Consider the following 17394-nt stretch of genomic DNA (forward strand, 5'->3'; position numbering starts at 1 on the left):
CCACAAATCTTAAGTTCCCTGAAATGTCAAAGGGGTAAATTGGGTTGAGGGGTCATCGGCCAACTCCCCTCTCCCCACCTGACCTTGATCACCATAAACCCTCCCCCAGCCTCCTCAGATAAGCCTAACACCCCACCGAAAGCTACATGCTTGCTATGCAAATACCTTTTAAAAGCCAACTCTCTCACCCCCTACTTTCCACCAAACTGAAACCCTTAAGGCAAACCTCCCTGGATATTTTGAAGCCAGCACTGTCTGGGGCGAAGGTGATAAGAATCATCCCAGTCTGTTCCAATTTCCCTTTCTCGGCATCCATCATTTCTGTGATATTCATGGAGGGGGCAGCATGTTAGACCATAGAATTGACCCAAGAATGAGAGGCTCTTTGAGAAACTCGGACCGTGTAAAATGAGCGGAACACTGAAAGCATCATGAAACATGATAATCCCAACATAAAAAAACTGCAACCTGTTAGCTTTGTCCATATCAAAGCCAGGCTGAGCTGCAGGAGGAGGGGGCTGGGCTCTGGGTTCCCTGTCTTCTCCCAGCCAGTGGAGGCTTGTTGGTGAATGTGGGAAGTACCTGAAAAGGACTGTTAAAGTCTACGGGAACAAATACTAACCCTGATCACCCTCTTTTGGTCTGTCCTACTCTGACCTCCTTGCTCCCTTCTGCACCCGGCCTATAGCCCCCAGAGGAAACTACCCTGCCGTTCCTTTCTACCTCCAGCGTTGGGCGTAACACTAGATACCATTACTATATAAAGCTGTGCTGACACGAGACTGATACTGTGTCCTAAGAATAGCTTCCCAAAGTCCGTTGTAAGCGTCTATCCACATATCCCTCTGAAGTGGGCACGGGATCGTTATTTTTATTTTTCTGTTTATTTATTTTTGAGAGAGAGGGAGAGACAGAGCGTGAGCAGGGGGAGGGGCAGAGGGAGAGGGAGACACAGAATCCGAAGCAGGCTCCAGGCTCCCAGCTGTCAGCATAGAGTCCGATGCGGGGCTCGAACCCACGGACCGTGAGATCGTGACCTGAGCCGAAGTCGGACGTTCAGCCGACTGAGCGCCCCCAGGCACCCCGGGATCATTTTTACTCTCCTTATACAGACCCAAAAAAGCCAGTGACACAGGCAGGGATTACAGGCCAGCCTTCCGATTCTCCATGCATGGTTTTGCAAAGACCCAGACACATGTGAAAAAAATATAAATGTGTAAACCCCAGGGACAGACTGATGTCTGTTTACTTCAGCCCCTCTAGGTATCGTACATATAATTAATGTTGCCACATTAGGTAACTACACAGTAAGAGAATAGGAAGCATCAGGTGATGAGACCCTCCTCAGTAATGGGGAGAAAAGCAATGTGGGGAGCCACATATGTGATTTAGAACAGTCTAGGGGTGCCTGGGTGGCTCAGTCGGTTAAGCATCAGACTTTGGCTGGGGAATCTGAGCCCCGTTCTGTGTTGTCAGTGCAGAGCCTGCTTTGGATTCTCTGTCTCCCTCTCTCTGCTCCTCCCCTGCTCTCTCTCTCTCTCTCAAAAATAAACATTTTTAAAACATAAAATGAAATAAAGTTGTCTAGCTGTTGCATTAAAAGAGTAGTGAGGGGCACCTGGGTGGCTCAGTCAGCGGAGCCTCCACCTCTCGATTTTGGCTCAAGTCACGATCTCATGCTTTATGGGTTCGAGTCCTGCGACGGGCTCCATGCTGACAGTGAAGAGCGGGCTTGGGAGCGAGCCTCTGTGCCCCTCCCCCACTCACGCTCTCTCAGAAATCAACGTTTAAAAGCCTATCCTTTAAAAAAATTAGAATTAGAATTAAATGACTGGTGAAATTAATTTTGGCAATATGTTTATTTCATTTAATCCAATATACCCCAAATGTCATTTCAACATGTAGTCAATGTAAACTTAGCCACAAACTATTTTTTATTCTTTTCTTCACACTCAATCTCTGAAACCTGGTATGAATTATATGTATGTACCACCTACATCACATCTCCGTTGGGGGGTAGGAGCCACGTTTCAGGTTCTCAAAGCCACATGTGGCCAGTGACTACCACATTGGATGGTGCAACCTCAGAACCTATTTGGTCACTCGGGGCTTGGAATTTGTTCTTCTGAGGACGCATTTGCTTATCCCTACTTGAAACGTTTAGAAAGATAAATTACATTCATTTGGCGCTGGCCTTACGGCATAAATCGAGTGGTGTTCTCTTGGATGCAGCGAGAAAAGATCAAATAAGCTCGGAACTGAAATGGTTTGAAAGGTTCAGCTTCTTTCATGCCATCAGAGGATAGCGAAGATTAAGAAATAAATCTCAGGTTTATGAAACATTCCTTCACTGGGTAGCCCCAGTTGCCCGAGTTAGGAACCTCAGAATCATGTTTGCAGTTTTGTTTTTTTTTAACGTTTATATATTGAGAGACACACAGCATCAGCAGGGGAGGGGCAGAGAGAGGGGGAGACACAGAACCCGAAGCAGGCTCCAGGCTCCGGGCCGTCAGCACAGAGCCCGACGCGGGGCTCGAACTCACAGACCGCGAGATCGTGACCCCAGAGAAGCCCGTCGCCCAACCAACCGAGCCACCCAGGCGCCCCTCGTGTTTGCACTTTGTACGTCTCCCTCCGCTCTTTGGAACCCCTCCAACAGACCACTCGGTCTTCCCGGGTCTCCCTGTCACCTCTTCTGCAGTTCCGGGACCTCTGCTCTATCCCAGACGATCCCAGGAACCCCTGCCTGGGCTCCCTGCCTCCCCTCTCCAGCCATTCATGTTGGCTTTCAATCCTGCCTTCAGTGTGAGTACACAGTGAAAGCAGACATTTAACCCCGTCGCGTCTCAGCTGTAAACCTTTCAGAGCAACCTGACACCTTTCAAATAAGATCCATAGGCAACCATAAAGTGGCCTTCAGGGAACTCTCTGGCCCATCTCCTGGCTGCCCTTTCTTTGATTTTTACCTCGGTCTACATTCATGATTTCCATGACAACCTGCCTCTGGTTAGTCTGTTCCCTCTGCCTGGAACGTCCTTTCTTAAAATGCCTGCCCCTTCGCAGGCAGAAAAATCCTGTGAGCCTAGCTGCAGTATTTACCGTAGGGTTTCTTAACCCTGTAGTCCAAATTAACAGCCCCCTCACCTAGGTCGTCTACACCACGCTTACAAATAGATGTGTATACCATTTATCACAATTCTGTTGTAATTACATGACACGCTGGACAGGCATTTCCTTACGGGGGGGAACCACATGATGCTTGCCTTTGGTTTCACTTTGGGATATAGTAGCATCTCAATAAATGCCTGGGGCATTCCAATACCCTTCCCTTTCCATCCACCTCTGCCCCCCCCTTCTAATTGTCTAACCACTTGGTATATCGTCATCGTCATCGCCACCACCATCATCATTGCATAGGAGGAGCCAAGATTTATTAGTACCACTAAGTACCCTACACCATAGTAAGCATTTTACAAACATTTAATTTCAACAATAAAGCTGCAACAATAAAGAGAAAGCTGCACGAGAGGGACTTCTCAATTTTTCAAAACTGTGGCACCTTGAATAGCATTTCCAGTCTTTCATCGGCTCAGGTCATGATCTCATGGCTCATGAGTTCAAGTCCCACGTCGGGCTCTGTGCTGACAGCTCGGGGCCTGCTTCTGTGTCTCCCTCTCTCTCTCTGCCCCTAACCCACGTGCATTTTGTCTCTGTCTCTCTCAAAAATAAATAAACATCAAAAAAAATTTTAGAAAAAAAAAGTTTGTTTTATGGTGTGCCTCTCTCTTTTTGACATCCGATGTTCATTTGCTTTGTAATCTTAAATTCCACATTTGAGTGAAATCATATGATATTTGTCTTTCTTTGACTCATGTCACTTAGCATGAGCGACACTCTCTAGCTCCATCCACGTTGCCGCAAATGGCAAGATTTCATTCTTTTTTATGGCCGAATAATATACCAGTGTGTGTGTGTGTGTGTGTGTGTGTGTGTGTGTGTGTGTGTGTGTATATATACACATCTTCTTTATCCATTCATCAGTCGATGGACATTTGGGCTCTTTCCATAATTTGGTTATTGTTGATAATGCTGCTATAAATGTCAGGGTGCATGTAACATTTTAGGGTCATTCTTGTAAACACCACTTATGAAAAGTTGATGTGTGGGTATGCCCCTAAAGAATGCAGGATCACGTACTCGCTTGTTAACTCATTTGTTAACAGGCTAATGCATGTATCTTGTGTCTTTTTAAGTGTCTTCATTTATTTTTGTGAGAGAGAGAGAGGGAGAGAAAGTCGAAAGCAGGCTCTGAACTGTCAGCACAGAGCCCAATGTGGGGCTGGAACTCACAAACCGTGAGATCATGACGTGAGCCAAAGTCAGACACTTAACCGACTGAGCCACCCAGCTGCCCCTAATGCTTCCGATTCTTCATGGGCTGGGAAAACAGAAAGCCTACCTTAATGGTATTTTGTACAGAACAAGAATATGGTAGCTTTCGGGAAGGGTTGAGAAACCCTGCCACACGGACATGCCTGGATGGGATGCTGAGTTTTGTTGCTCAGGATCATTTTTGGCTCTACTTTTGGCTTTCCAGTCATTTCCACGTAGTTCAGTTTAGTGGGGCTTTAAAAAGCGGAAGCACCAGCACCAGAGGGTGGTGAGGATTGGAGCCACAGAGCCACGGAATCCATTGCTGGTGGGGATACAAAGCATTGCAGCCCTTTTGGAAGACAGGTAGGGGGTTTCTTACCAAATAGACTCTTGACCTATAATCGAGCAAGTGTGCCCGTTGGTGTCCACCCGGATGGATTGAAAGCTTTGGTTTCCACCAAAACCTGCACATGGATGTTTACAGCAGGTGTATTCACAACTGCCAGGATTTAAAAGCCACCAAGATGTCCTTTGGGAAGTGTGTGGAGAAGTCAACTTTGTACGTCCAGACAACAGACTATTTAGCCCTAAGAAGTGAGCTCTGAAGCCATGAAAAGAAACGGAGGAAACTTACACGTCTCTTACTAAGTCAAAGAAGCCAACATGAAAAGGCTCCATCCTGCAGGAGTCCAACTCTATGACAGTTTGGAAAGGGTAAAGCATGCAGAGAGTAAAAAAAACGTCAGTAGTTGTCAGGGGCTGGGGAGGTGTGTGTGTGTGTGTGTGTGTGTGTGTGTGTGTGTGTGTGACAGAATAGATGTCACACAGAGAGATTTTTAGGGCAGTGAAACTAGTCTGTGTAATACTCTAATGGTGGATACATGTTATCATATATTTGTCCACCACGGGGAGTGAACCCTCATGTGAACTGGGGCTTTGGGTGATACTGATGAGTCAATGTGGCTATTGTAGTAACAGGTCAGTGGTGACTCATCCCTTGAAACACATGGAACTAACCGTCTGGTGCCCGATGCCGATACGGAGGAGGGCTGTGGGTGTCGGGTGTGGGGCATATATGCGAACTCTCTGTACTTTCTGCTCAGTTTTGCTGTGAACCTAAAACTGGTCTAAAAAAAATCAAGTCTAACTGAAAAAGAAACGTGGAGGGACCGGAGAATGGCTTGCTCACGGGTGCCCAGGGATGGCACCCACTGGGTTCTGGCGCGATGGACTGTTTCCCCATTGCATTGTCAGCTGCTGAGGCTTATTCATTGTTCTCTCTCCTTTGTTTCCAGGGCACCACTAAATAAATGGCAGCGCATGTGGTCAGGGATTAATAAATTCTCGTTTAAATGAAATGAAGAGAAAATATACTTAATGCTTCAAATAATAAATACATATTTCCACCCACATAAACAGCATAATAGCCTGAGTGTCACCAGAAAAGCTATTACTGATGCAGTTTCTGGGGACTCTGGAGCCTGGGACAGCCTGAGACTTGGAGGAGGGTTGTGCTAGGATGCCTGGCCTGGGGCTGGAAGACAGACGGAGTCTTGCAAAAATTTAACTCGCTCTTGGACTCAATCTGGGCAGTGTTCTCCATGCCCCCAGAGGTCGACCCTTGCCACCGCCCGTTGGATTTACAACACACTGCACAGAGTAGGGCTGCCTCTGCAGGGTAAGGTACTGTCAGCCTCAGTTTCCTTATCTGTAAAAAGCAGCCGTGGATACTGGGGGTTATTGTGGGCGCTACAGGAGATCATGTCCATGATCGGCTAATGACTGTGTCAATTAATGGAAATGTTTATTCTTTTAAAAAAATTTTTTTAATGTTTATTTATTTTTGAGAGAGAGAGAGTATGAGTGGGAGAGGGGCAGAGAGAGAGAGAGGGAGACACAGAAACTGAAGCAGGCTCCAGACTCCGAGCTGTCAGCACAGAGCCTGACGTGGGGCTCGAACTCACGAACCATGAGATTGTGACCTACCTCGCTTACCTTCCTTCTACTCAACTTGCTGTTGGCACGCATTCAGGCAACGAGCAGATTGACCTCCCCAACCTCTGCTGCCTCCCTTCCTTCTTTCCTTTTCCATCTCTCTTTCCTTTCTTCTTCATTTCCTTCATCCTCCCTCCCGCCTCCCTTTTTCTCCCCCCACCCTTTCCGTTTATCATTTTTGTTCACACGAGTTTAACGTTTAATCGGATTATTTGTTTTTTTAGGGGTGTTGAGTTGTTGCTCGTCACGACGAGCCCCGGAGGATGTGTGGAAGGTGTTGAATCACGTTCCTGTACACCTGAAACCAACAGAGCCCTGAATGCTAACTACTAGAATGAAAATAGAACAAAATAAAATAAAGAGACATGATGACCAAAAAATAAAAAATAAAATAAAATAATGAAAACACAAAATGAGTTGATTTTATCCCTTGCTATTCTTGGCCAGCTGACTAAGACACTTTGTATCGAGATCTGCCTGCCAAAGCCATATTAAGCTCCCCAGGTTGCTAAACTTAGACCAGCCTGTTTCTGCCCTCTCTTAGAAGGCCTGCCATACCATAAACAAGAAAGGTATGAGGTCAAAGGATTCTTGTTCAGAGCAAAGGGGGCTGCTTCCCACAGAGCTTCCCAGAAGGAAGGCAGAGCCTGACAGGAAAAAGATCTGAGGCCTCTGGCATAATCTATCACCGAGCAGTTAATACCTCACTCTCTGCCAAGTCAATGCGACTGTCTATCTCCCAAGCCATTTTTCAAACTGCCTTCTGGCCAGCTCAGCACAATGTCTGTATGAGAGCTTCGGGAGAACAACAGAAAAAGGGCAGTTTCCCAGAGGGCAGGTGGTGGTGTGGTTTCCTTTAATTCTCTCCAAAGCACCAAGTGGACGTTATAAAAGGGGCTGAGACCCAAGAAAGACACAGGAAGGGAGAGGAGATACACAGCGGACCATCGAACGGGGCAAACGAATGAGGTTTTAAAAGGTGGACTGCCCAGGAGGGAGACACCTGGGATTGAATTCGGGTTCGGCTACCTGCTCCCCGGGAACAACCTAGTTAGCCTGTTTCTTCACGTGTGCGACGCTGAGACTAATACATCGGGGGCAAGTCGCGCGTGATGTGTGTAAAAGCGTCTGTCAGGTGGCCCGGGGAACAGCAGGTGCTGAATGACGTTGGCCAGGTATGTTTGTGAGTTTCCATTTCCTCAGGTCTAAAATGGAAAGAGATTACAACGCCCCCCAGCCCCCTGTATAAAGTTCCTTGGCATCAGCTAAGTGAGGCCTCTGGCACGTGTGTCTTCCCTCTTAGTCTGTCCCCACCCATCCCCAAGCCTTCACCTTGCGGCTAACAGTTTCCAAAGTTGGACACAGCTGTATTTCCCATGCCACCTACTCTTTAGAACCTTGCCACTTCCTGGCCCCGGGGGGTGGAGTTTACTTCCTCTTCCTGAGAATCTGAGTCAGGGGCGGCTTGGAGCCCTCTTGCCGTCAGCGTGGCGGAAGTAATTCTGTGGGACCAGAGAGACTAGGCTAGGGTTACCTTACTAGTTAGAATATTTACTCTCGAAGCAGACAGCTGGCAAGTAAGCAATTCACCTCACTGTGCCTGCCATCGTAGGAGGAAGCCCAACGTGGCCCAAGTGGAGACGCGGTAGAGAGAGTTCTCAGATGCTCGAACCCCATCCCCCCATAGTCACTGTCTGACCGCAACCTCACCAGGGACTAGAGCCAGAATCACCCAGCAGAGCCCTTCCTGAATTCCTGACCCATGTCAATGAAATGGAGGTGTTGAAAACACAACAAAACCTAATTGGAAAACAAATATGGCCTCCATGACAGTCTCCTAAAGCACGGAAACGTAGGCTTCAGAGCTCAGGCCCTGAAGTCGGGGAGGACCAGGGTTTAAACTGACCTTATCATTTAGCTGTGTGACCTTCACGGAACCCACGTGGCTAAAAAGGTGATAAAAATAATGACCGGGTTGCAGGATTATTGTCAGGATAAATGAGGTTCCGTTAAGTACTTAGCATCAAGAGTGACACGGAGCAGACACATCTCAGATACTGTTTGTCACCAACACCGACCCCAACACCGTCACCAGAAACCCGATCCCAACCGTTATGATGGTGTTTGCTCCCAAGGCCTTAAGAGCCGGCTGGAGTACACCCCTTTCTTTTTATAGTCACATTTCCTTCCGTTTAGACACGTTCCCTTCAACCCATACTTTGAACAGCGACACTTTAAGCCTTTATGCTAATGTCACAGTCCTAAGGAGTTGTTTCAAACGATTCAGTCAATCAGCTCTCACTTTACCCTCAATGTTCTCAACTGTCACAATTATTGTTGCCACTAATGGCCAAATATCCTGGAGCAAGAGATCTATTTTGACTAAGGACGCAGAACTATCTATCCCTAAGATCGCCGAGCCATCGAGCTCAGGCTCTGAGCACCTACAATGAGCCAACAGAAGAAAAAAAAAAAAAAAATTAAGGCTCAAAACGAGAAAGTGTACTGAAAACAGCATGAGAGTTTGTTCAGTAACTTCCATATTCCTATATTCATCTGGTCATTTAACAAATAGTTATTAACAGCTTGCTATGTGCCAGACTCTGGACACACAAACATATAAACAAAGCAGACGTAATTTCTGTCGTCATAAAGTTTCCAGACTGGTGGAAAGTAACTGGCTTTGTCATTAAATAGCTTAGAGTTTGAATCTGACTCTGTCACTTGCTACATGTTTAATGTGCTTAAACTTTTTCAGAGCCTCATCCGTTCCTTAGGGCCATCGTGAGGGTTAAATGAATTAACGTAAGGAGAGTGCGCACCATGGCTCCTGGCAATGTGTATGTATGTCTGTTTTCCTAAAGGTCATACAACAGGTAGGCTCTAGAATCAGGATATAAACCCCGGTGTGTGTGGCTCCCAGGTTTGTGCTTTTAAAGGAATTTTCTAGAGGTGCCTGGGTGGCTCAGTCAGCTAAGCGACCGACTTCGGCTCAGGTCATGATCTCACGGTTCGTGGGTTCGAGCCCCGCGTCGGGCTCTGTGCCAACAGCTCGGGGCCTGGAGCCTGCTTCGGATTCTGTGTCTCCCCCTCTCTCTGCCCCTCCCCTGCTTGCTCTCTGTCTCTCTCTCTCGGCCTCTCAAAAAAATAAGCATTAAAAAAATTTTTTAATAAACTTACAAAAAATTTTAAAAAGGTATTTGTTAATTACTTCTATTTTGAGTCCCCCAAGTCATTAATTCAATTCATCAAGCATTCAAAAATTGAAAAAAAAATTGTTTTTCCATGTCTTTTTCTTTATGACGCCTTTTTGTCATTCTTCTGCAGAACCTAATGCGGTAGGCATTAACTGATATGAGAATCGCTAGACAACTTGCGTCAACACAGAAGAAAATAACAGCAATAGTTACGTTTCTTCAGGTTATACTTGAGAAGCTGGAGTATTGGCTGAAGCCAAGGTATTGGGTTATTCAGGATGTCTTAAAATTTTTTTTTTTTTTATTATTGACATATCGTTGACATACAATGTTATATTGGCTTCAGGGGTACAACGGTGATTTGAAGACTGTATGCGTTACTCAGCGGTCACCGCAGTTAAGTATAATTACCATCTGCCTCCATACGACATCAGTACAGTATTACCGACTATGTTCCTTGTGCTGTATTTTCATCCCAGTGACTTGCATATTTTGTAAGTGGAAGTTTGCACCTCTTAATCCCCTTCACCTATTTCACCCATTCCCCCCGCCCCCACCCCTCTGGCAACCACCAGTCTGTTCTCTGTATTTGTGACTCTGTTCCTGTTCTTGGTTGGTTTTCGTTTGTTCTGTTTGTTAGATTCCACACGTAAGGGAAATCATACTGTATTTGTCTCTCTCCGTCTGACTGACTTCACTTAGCGTAATATCCTCCAGATCCGTCCTGATCTAAATTGTGCAGCAGAAAGACACACAGCTAGTATCCAGTCTGAGAGAGTTTATCTGGCCGTGTGGTCATTTATGGGCATGACTTCTTTCATTTAAAAGTTGGAAATACTACAAAATTTATTAATAATCTAGGGGACTGCCATTAAAAACCCACCAGCATTACTGTTCTGTATATGAAGTCTTTCTAGACCTCTGAGCCCTCTGTCAGATTGGACACCATGTTGCAATTATTCTCTTGCCTTCTACAACCCCACTTATTCTTAAGCTACTTTTTAAAGAATAAACAACTCTTCAGACAACACACTTCCCTTTTTCTCTGTCTTTTGGACCATCAACCACCATATTGTCTTCAGAATATTGGTCTTATGAAATGCTCTCCTGACAAAAGAGCTGTGGTCAATGGTTCTGGGTAATACTATATACTACATTCACCTTCCCTTTGAGGTTACATGCACATTAGCATTTCAAATGCTCTGAGAAGTCCTGCAACAAATAAATCTGGCTAACTTTGTTTAACCCAGTGTTTTCTAAATATTGACTTCCTCTTTTCCTGGAAGCCCTTAGGAACAAGAGTTTATTAACTATAGTTTGGGAAACACTGATACATTCAAATCACCTTCGTTCATTCATTCTTCCTTTGTCCGTTATTCATTGGCTTGGCAAATACGTATTTAACACCATGCCAGACACTGGAGAATGTACTGGGAGAACAATAGAAAACAAGATGGATAGCTTATTGTTTTGCCTGAAGGGCAGAGACGTGACTATGCAACAACCACAGAATGTGGTAAGAGCTATCGTGGGGGAAATAGAATTGTGGCAGTACATAGGGCTAGGATTTGATTATTCTGGAGGAATGGTTAGGGAGGCCTTCCTGGAAGAAGTGGCTTAATATGGGAACCTGAAGGAGACGTGGGAGTTAGCCAGAGAGAAATTAGGGACAGAAACTGAAAGTATGATGCAGGCTGGGTCACTGCTTCCATAAAGTTCCCCAACTCAGAGAGGGCATGGGCTGACTGAGTGACCAGAAAACATCTCAACTCAAAGGCCACCATGAAGTCTTTGATATTTCTTTCATCCCCAATCCTGGATCCTGGGATCTTCCTCTGTCCTCCTACCAAAATAGCTTGCAAAGTGGATGTTCAATAAATGTTTGTTGAATCGCTATTTCCCATATGGTAATGGGATCGCAGCTATGATCTGTTGAAGCCCAGAGATACACACACACACACACACACACACACACACACACACACACACGGATGCACACACTCCACCCCCAACACTCCTAAATTCAAAACGAGGGAGTATGTTTTAGAAAGGTTTACTGTTAAAACTGTATACAGATGTTGTTTTATTAATTTTATTTCCAATGTATTTTTTTAATTAAAAATTTAAACATGGACATGTGATTGTGAATGGTGAGGTGACTTTCCTAATTAACTCCATTGCTGTTTAATCCTCTTTAACATGTTTTCCATTATTAGGCAGCTTGCTTTTGTGACCTAGCAAACAGAGAGGTAAAAGTGTCATTGGGCAGATTGAATTAGACGCTTGGAATTGAGCACACCGAAGAGCCCAGAAGTTGGGACTCAGCATCTCTCCCTGAGGCCGCCATGCTGGGCTACCTGCCCTCTATCACTTCCCTCTACCTGCCCTCTATGTCTTCTGGTCACTTCCGTGATTCGCAGACACACAGGAATTCCTGCCTTTCTTTCTGTGGCTGCCGTCTGGTCATAAAAGACGAGCCAGCCCTTTGGTCATCCGTAGAACAGAGGGTAATGTCTCTTAATTAACGAAAGGAAGTGATGCAATGTAGTGAGAATACTGCAATTGTTTCCAATTAATCCCACATGCAGTTTGGCAAAGTTAATAATCCATAAAATGACCTAGGATTTAAATATGGAGAGCAATCATCTTTTATCAGTCATATTTTTTTCCCCCTGTCGTTCCAGCAAAAGCGGGAACATTCAAAAGCTCTGGGTGCGTAAAAGGGCTAAGGGTTTACAGTGTCAGAAATTCTTAAATATAATCTCAAATAGAAATGTACACATGCCTTTCAGATCTTCTGAACCCCCAAACGTTTTACAACCTCTAAAGGCATCACACAATGACTGGCATCTACTCAACCACCAGTGGAGCGATTACTGGATTAGGTATGCTCTTGGTCGCTGAAGCAAAGGCACCATCGTGGTCATGGGGGAAAAAGGGAATTAATGAATTCATTTCATCAGACGCTTGCATTTCTAGATTCTCTGAGGATAAAGAATGTGTCTCACCTACCCACAACCCCCCCCAAAATGCCTCATGGAACATCTTACCCGGGATCCATATGGCTTTTCTCTTTTCAGTTGGGGCAGAATGCACGTGACACAGTATTCAGCACTTTACCCACTTTAAAGTGTATAATTCAGTGCCATTTTGTACATTCCCAATGTTGTACAACCTACCACTGACTAGTTCCATAATATTTTCAACTGAAAACGGAGTCTTGTCACCAATAAGTACTCACTCCTCATTTCCCCCTCCCTGCCAGCCCCTGACAACCACTAATCTGCTTTCTGTCCCCACGGATTTCCATATTCTAGATATTTCATATAAATAGAATTGTATCATACGTGGCCTTTTGTGTCTGGCTTCTTGCCCTTAGCATCACACTTCCAAGACTTGGCCGTGTTATAGCATGTATGGGTACTTGATTCCTTTTTTATGGGTGAATAATAATCCACTGTGTACTCCACTCTGTTTATCCATTCATCATTTGATGGACATCTGGAGTGTTTCCACCTTTTGGCCATTGTAAAAAATGCTGCCATAAACATTTCTGTACATGTTTTTGTTTTGTTTTGTTTTGTTAAATATTTATTTATTTTGAGAGAGAGAGACAGCATGTAAGGGAGGGGGGGCAGAGAGAGAGAGAGAGAGGGAAAGAGAATCCCAGGCAGGCTTCTTGCTGTGAGAGCAGATCCCAACACGGGGTTCAACCTCACCGTGAGATCATGACCCGAGCCCAAATCAAGAGGCGGACACTTAACTGACTGAGCCACCCAGGTGCCCCTGTACAAGTTTTTGTTTGAACGCTCATTTTCAATTCTTTTGGATATCCGCCTAGCCGTAGACTTGCCGAGTCACATGGAAATTCATGTTTAACTTATTTAGGCGCACATAATACTTTTTTATTGAGTATTACCAGGATTCTGCAAAGGTTGAATGTGGTTGGTAGGGGAAAATCTACACTTGCTGAAATGCCTTAATGGAAATGCTATCAAGCACTGGAATGTGCTTGTTTCTTTCACGACGGGTCAGGAAGATTTGTGTGGGGGTCCCTCCTCTCTCCACTAGCTCATAGCCTGCTTTCTTCAGCAGATCTTTGTTGAAGCACTTGGGCCCTGGAGTAGGATTATGTGATTATGGGGCATTTATCAATGTGTGATCTTAAACTAGTTGTATAACCTCTAAAAGTTTCATCGCTCGTAAACGGGGGACTGGCTGTAAGGACAACATAGGGTGTTGTTACTTTCAATAAGACAATGTATTTAAAAGACTTACTACATCAGTTGGCTAACAAATGCTCAAGAAATATAGCTTGGATTGTATTAATACCTCGTGATATCCCTGCAGTGTTTAAGTAAGTAGCACAGTGCTAGGCCTTGGTGCTTGGTCACAGTGCTTGGTCCTTTTGAGGTTTTTTAACCAACTTCCTTCCTTCCTTCCTTCCTTCCTTCCTTCCTGCCTGCCTGCCTTCCTTCCTTCCTTCCTTCCTCCCTCCTTTCCTACCTTCCTTCTTCCCTTCCTATTTCATGTTGGGCTATTTCATTTCCTAAAGGATGAGCAACCGATGAAATCTGCCACTGGAGATCCAATGTCCATGAACATGGGAAGAGATCCCCTGTGGGTGAGATCAGTTGTGGGCAGCACAGGGTGGGTTCATGACTCTGGTGTTGCCAGCTCAAATTTGTGCATACCTCGGAGAAGAGCTTCTCCAAAAGGAAATACCTAAAAATTCTTTGAGTGAATTAGAAAATTTGTTTTTAGGGGCGCCTGGGTGGCGCAGTCGGTTAAGCATCCGACTTCAGCCAGGTCACGATCTCGCGGTCCGTGAGTTCGAGCCCCGCGTCAGGCTCTGGGCTGACGGCTCGGAGCCTGGAGCCTGTTTCCGATTCTGTGTCTCCCTCTCTCTCTGCCCCTCCCCCGTTCATGCTCTGTCTCTCTCTGTCCCAAAAATAAATTAAAAAAACGTTGAAAAAAAAAAATTAAAAAAAAAAAAAAAAAAAGAAAATTTGTTTTTATTAATTCAGTTCCATCTGTGGCAATCTGATTGCAAGCCCTATTTCCATTTTTAATGCCCTGGAACCAATTCAGTCTACTCTACTTCAGGGGATTTTCTATGCCAGTGGGTTCCTTTAACTCTGCAACCATCAGATTGTATATACCTTTGCAGGTGTACTTGTTTCTGGTTTATAATCTGCTCTCAGGTCTTATAATGCTGTATCCCTGACTCACATCTGTTGGTGGCTCACCTGAGAGCCAGGTTCAAGTAGGGAAATAGGAATTAGTGAGAGAGGGGATGGTGTCCAGTGATGAGTTCTTTTTTTTTTTTTTAATTTTTTAATGTTTATTTATTTATTTATTTATTTTTAATTTTTTTTTTCAATGTTTTTTATTTATTTTTGGGAAAGAGAGACACAGAGCATGAACGGGGGAGGGGCAGAGAGAGAGAGGGAGACACAGAATCGGAAACAGGCTCCAGGCTCCGAGCCGTCAGCACAGAGCCCGACGCGGGGCTCGAACTCACGGACCGCGAGATCGTGACCTGGCTGAAGTCGGCCGCTTAACCGACTGCGCCACCCAGGCGCCCCATAATGTTTATTTATTTTTGAGAAAGGGAGAAGGACAGGGCATGAGTGGGGGCCGGTCGGAGACACATACACACACACACACACACACACACACACGCAATCCAAAGCAGGCTCCAGGCCCCAAGCTGTCAACACAGAGCCCAATGAGGGGCCCGAACCCACGGACCATGAAATCATGACCTGAGCCGAAGTTGGACGCTTAACCAACGGAGCCACCCAGGCACCCCAGTGGTGAGTTCTTTATGCCGTGGAAAGATTTTGGAGCAGTGTGTTCATTAGGGGAGAAGCCCCCCATCTCTTCTTTTCTTTCAGTCAGCCTTCACGTGCCATGGTTTTCTACTTGCTACTGTTCCCCATTGTGGTATGCAGGGAAAACCCTTCACCTACTTTACAGAGGTGATTTATGTCATAACAAATGGTCAAAAGAGCTCCCAATGCAAAGGGCCAAGGGACAGATATGATATAGGAGATTGGTTAATTATCATGCACCTATCATTAATTTGTTACCACTCTGGGGGTACTTCTTAAAGGGGCATTCACTGCTGGCCTGGTTTAGACTTTGACCAGCCAAGGGTTTATCCAAAAGTGTTGGAGCCCAAGGATTTTCCATAAGTGACCTGGGACAGGTAGGTCACCTTGATCACGAACCTCACCAGTAGCAAATGACTGCTCACATGGAGTCCAATAAATGTAACATCCAACCGAAGAGTGTATGCTTGCTGTACAAACACTTCTTAATTAAAAACCAAGCCCCCAGCCTCCTCTTTCAACCATATTGGAATTCCTATGGCCAATCGTTATAGACATTTTGAAGCTACCATTGTGCTGGGTGAAGGTAGTAAGAATCATTTCCGTCTTTCCCACTTTTCCGGTCTTAGCACCTGCGGTCCGAAGACAACCAGTGTCTCTGTCCAAATGATACATATTGAGGGGCAAGCATGACAGGCTGAGAAACTTAAAATTTTTTTTTTCAATGTTTTATTTATTTTTAAGACAGAGGGAGACAGAGCATGAGTGGGGATGGGGCAGAGAGAGAGAGAGAGACACAGAATCTGAAGCAGGCTCCAGGCTCTGAGCTGTCAGCACAGAGCTCAATGCGGGGCTCGAACTCACAAACTGTGAGATCATGACCTGGGCCAAAGTCAGATGCTCAACCGACTGAGCCACCCAGGCACCCCCAGGCTGAGAAACTTAGATGGTATAAATGAACATGACACTGAGAGCTTCCTTAAACATGACCATTGACATCAAAATCTCCAGCTTGTTTGCTTTTTTTTAAAAAAAAATTATCACTATTTATTTTTGAGAGAGAGAGAAAGAGAGAGAGAGGCAGAGACACAGCATGAGCAGGGGAAGGACAGAGAAAAAGGGAGACACAGAATCCGAAGCAGGCTCCAGGGTCTGAGCTGTCAGCACAGAATCGTGAGATCACGAATCGTGAGATCACGACCCGAGCTGAAGTCAGACGCTTAACGGACTGAGCCACCAGGTGCCCCTATCTTGTTTGCTTTTTACATGGCAAAGCCAGCCTGAGCTGTCTATGGGACAAGACACAGGGGAGGCTACAGACGGGAGGGACATTGCCTCACTTCTTGGCAATACACGTGTCCCTAGCAATAAAGCTCCCTAAGAACTCACGCCTCCTTCCACTCAAGCTTTGACATGTATTATGAATTCTCAACTGAGTGCTGGTCAGCCGTCTAGAAAGCAATGCATCTCCCCTGAATATTTCACCATCCTAAATAGAAACTTCCAGCTTGTTACCCTGTCATTTAAGTTGCTCTGAAGAAGTCCCTCAACACCAATATATTGAGGCTGTCGTGAGTTACAACACAAACCTTTTACAACTACGTCCTTATGAGAAGTTCATCTTTTAACACCGGAAGAGCTTGAAGAAGCCTTAGCAGTTCCATCCTACACCGTGAGCTATTTAATTACAGTAGGAATACGTGTACCATGAACCGTTCCGTAATTAGTCGAAACCTAAAACAGCAGTTGTTAAATGGGTGATTTGAGTCGATGCGATAGGGTGTGTTTTGCTGTCGTGCAGCAGAGACAGTGATGCCGCTCAGGTTTTATTTTTAAGGTTTCGGTAATTATAACTTAAATTAACAGTGGCGGTGGGGGGGGGGGTGATGAATCATTTATTTGCCTCTCTTATTTCAGCTTCTCTCTTCCCAAAGCGTTTCCCTTCTCGCAGCATCTACCTTGCTAGTGAGGTGTTACTCTGTGTCCTGAGG

General features: G+C 45.3%; 1 protein-coding gene and 1 long non-coding RNA gene across 6 annotated transcripts in view; one reads left to right on the forward strand and one right to left on the reverse strand.

Annotated features, from left to right (window-relative positions):
* Positions 1-17394, reverse strand: part of PHACTR1 (phosphatase and actin regulator 1) — a 565269-nt gene that overhangs the window by 315363 nt on the left and 232512 nt on the right. The gene's annotated exons all lie outside the window — the stretch shown is intronic.
* The window catches only part of LOC131513778 (uncharacterized), a 135274-nt gene that overhangs the window by 5177 nt on the left and 112703 nt on the right, over positions 1-17394 (forward strand). The window lies entirely within an intron of this gene.

The sequence above is a fragment of the Neofelis nebulosa genome, chromosome 6, assembly GCF_028018385.1.
Source record: "Neofelis nebulosa isolate mNeoNeb1 chromosome 6, mNeoNeb1.pri, whole genome shotgun sequence".
Lineage (NCBI taxonomy): Eukaryota > Metazoa > Chordata > Mammalia > Carnivora > Felidae > Neofelis > Neofelis nebulosa.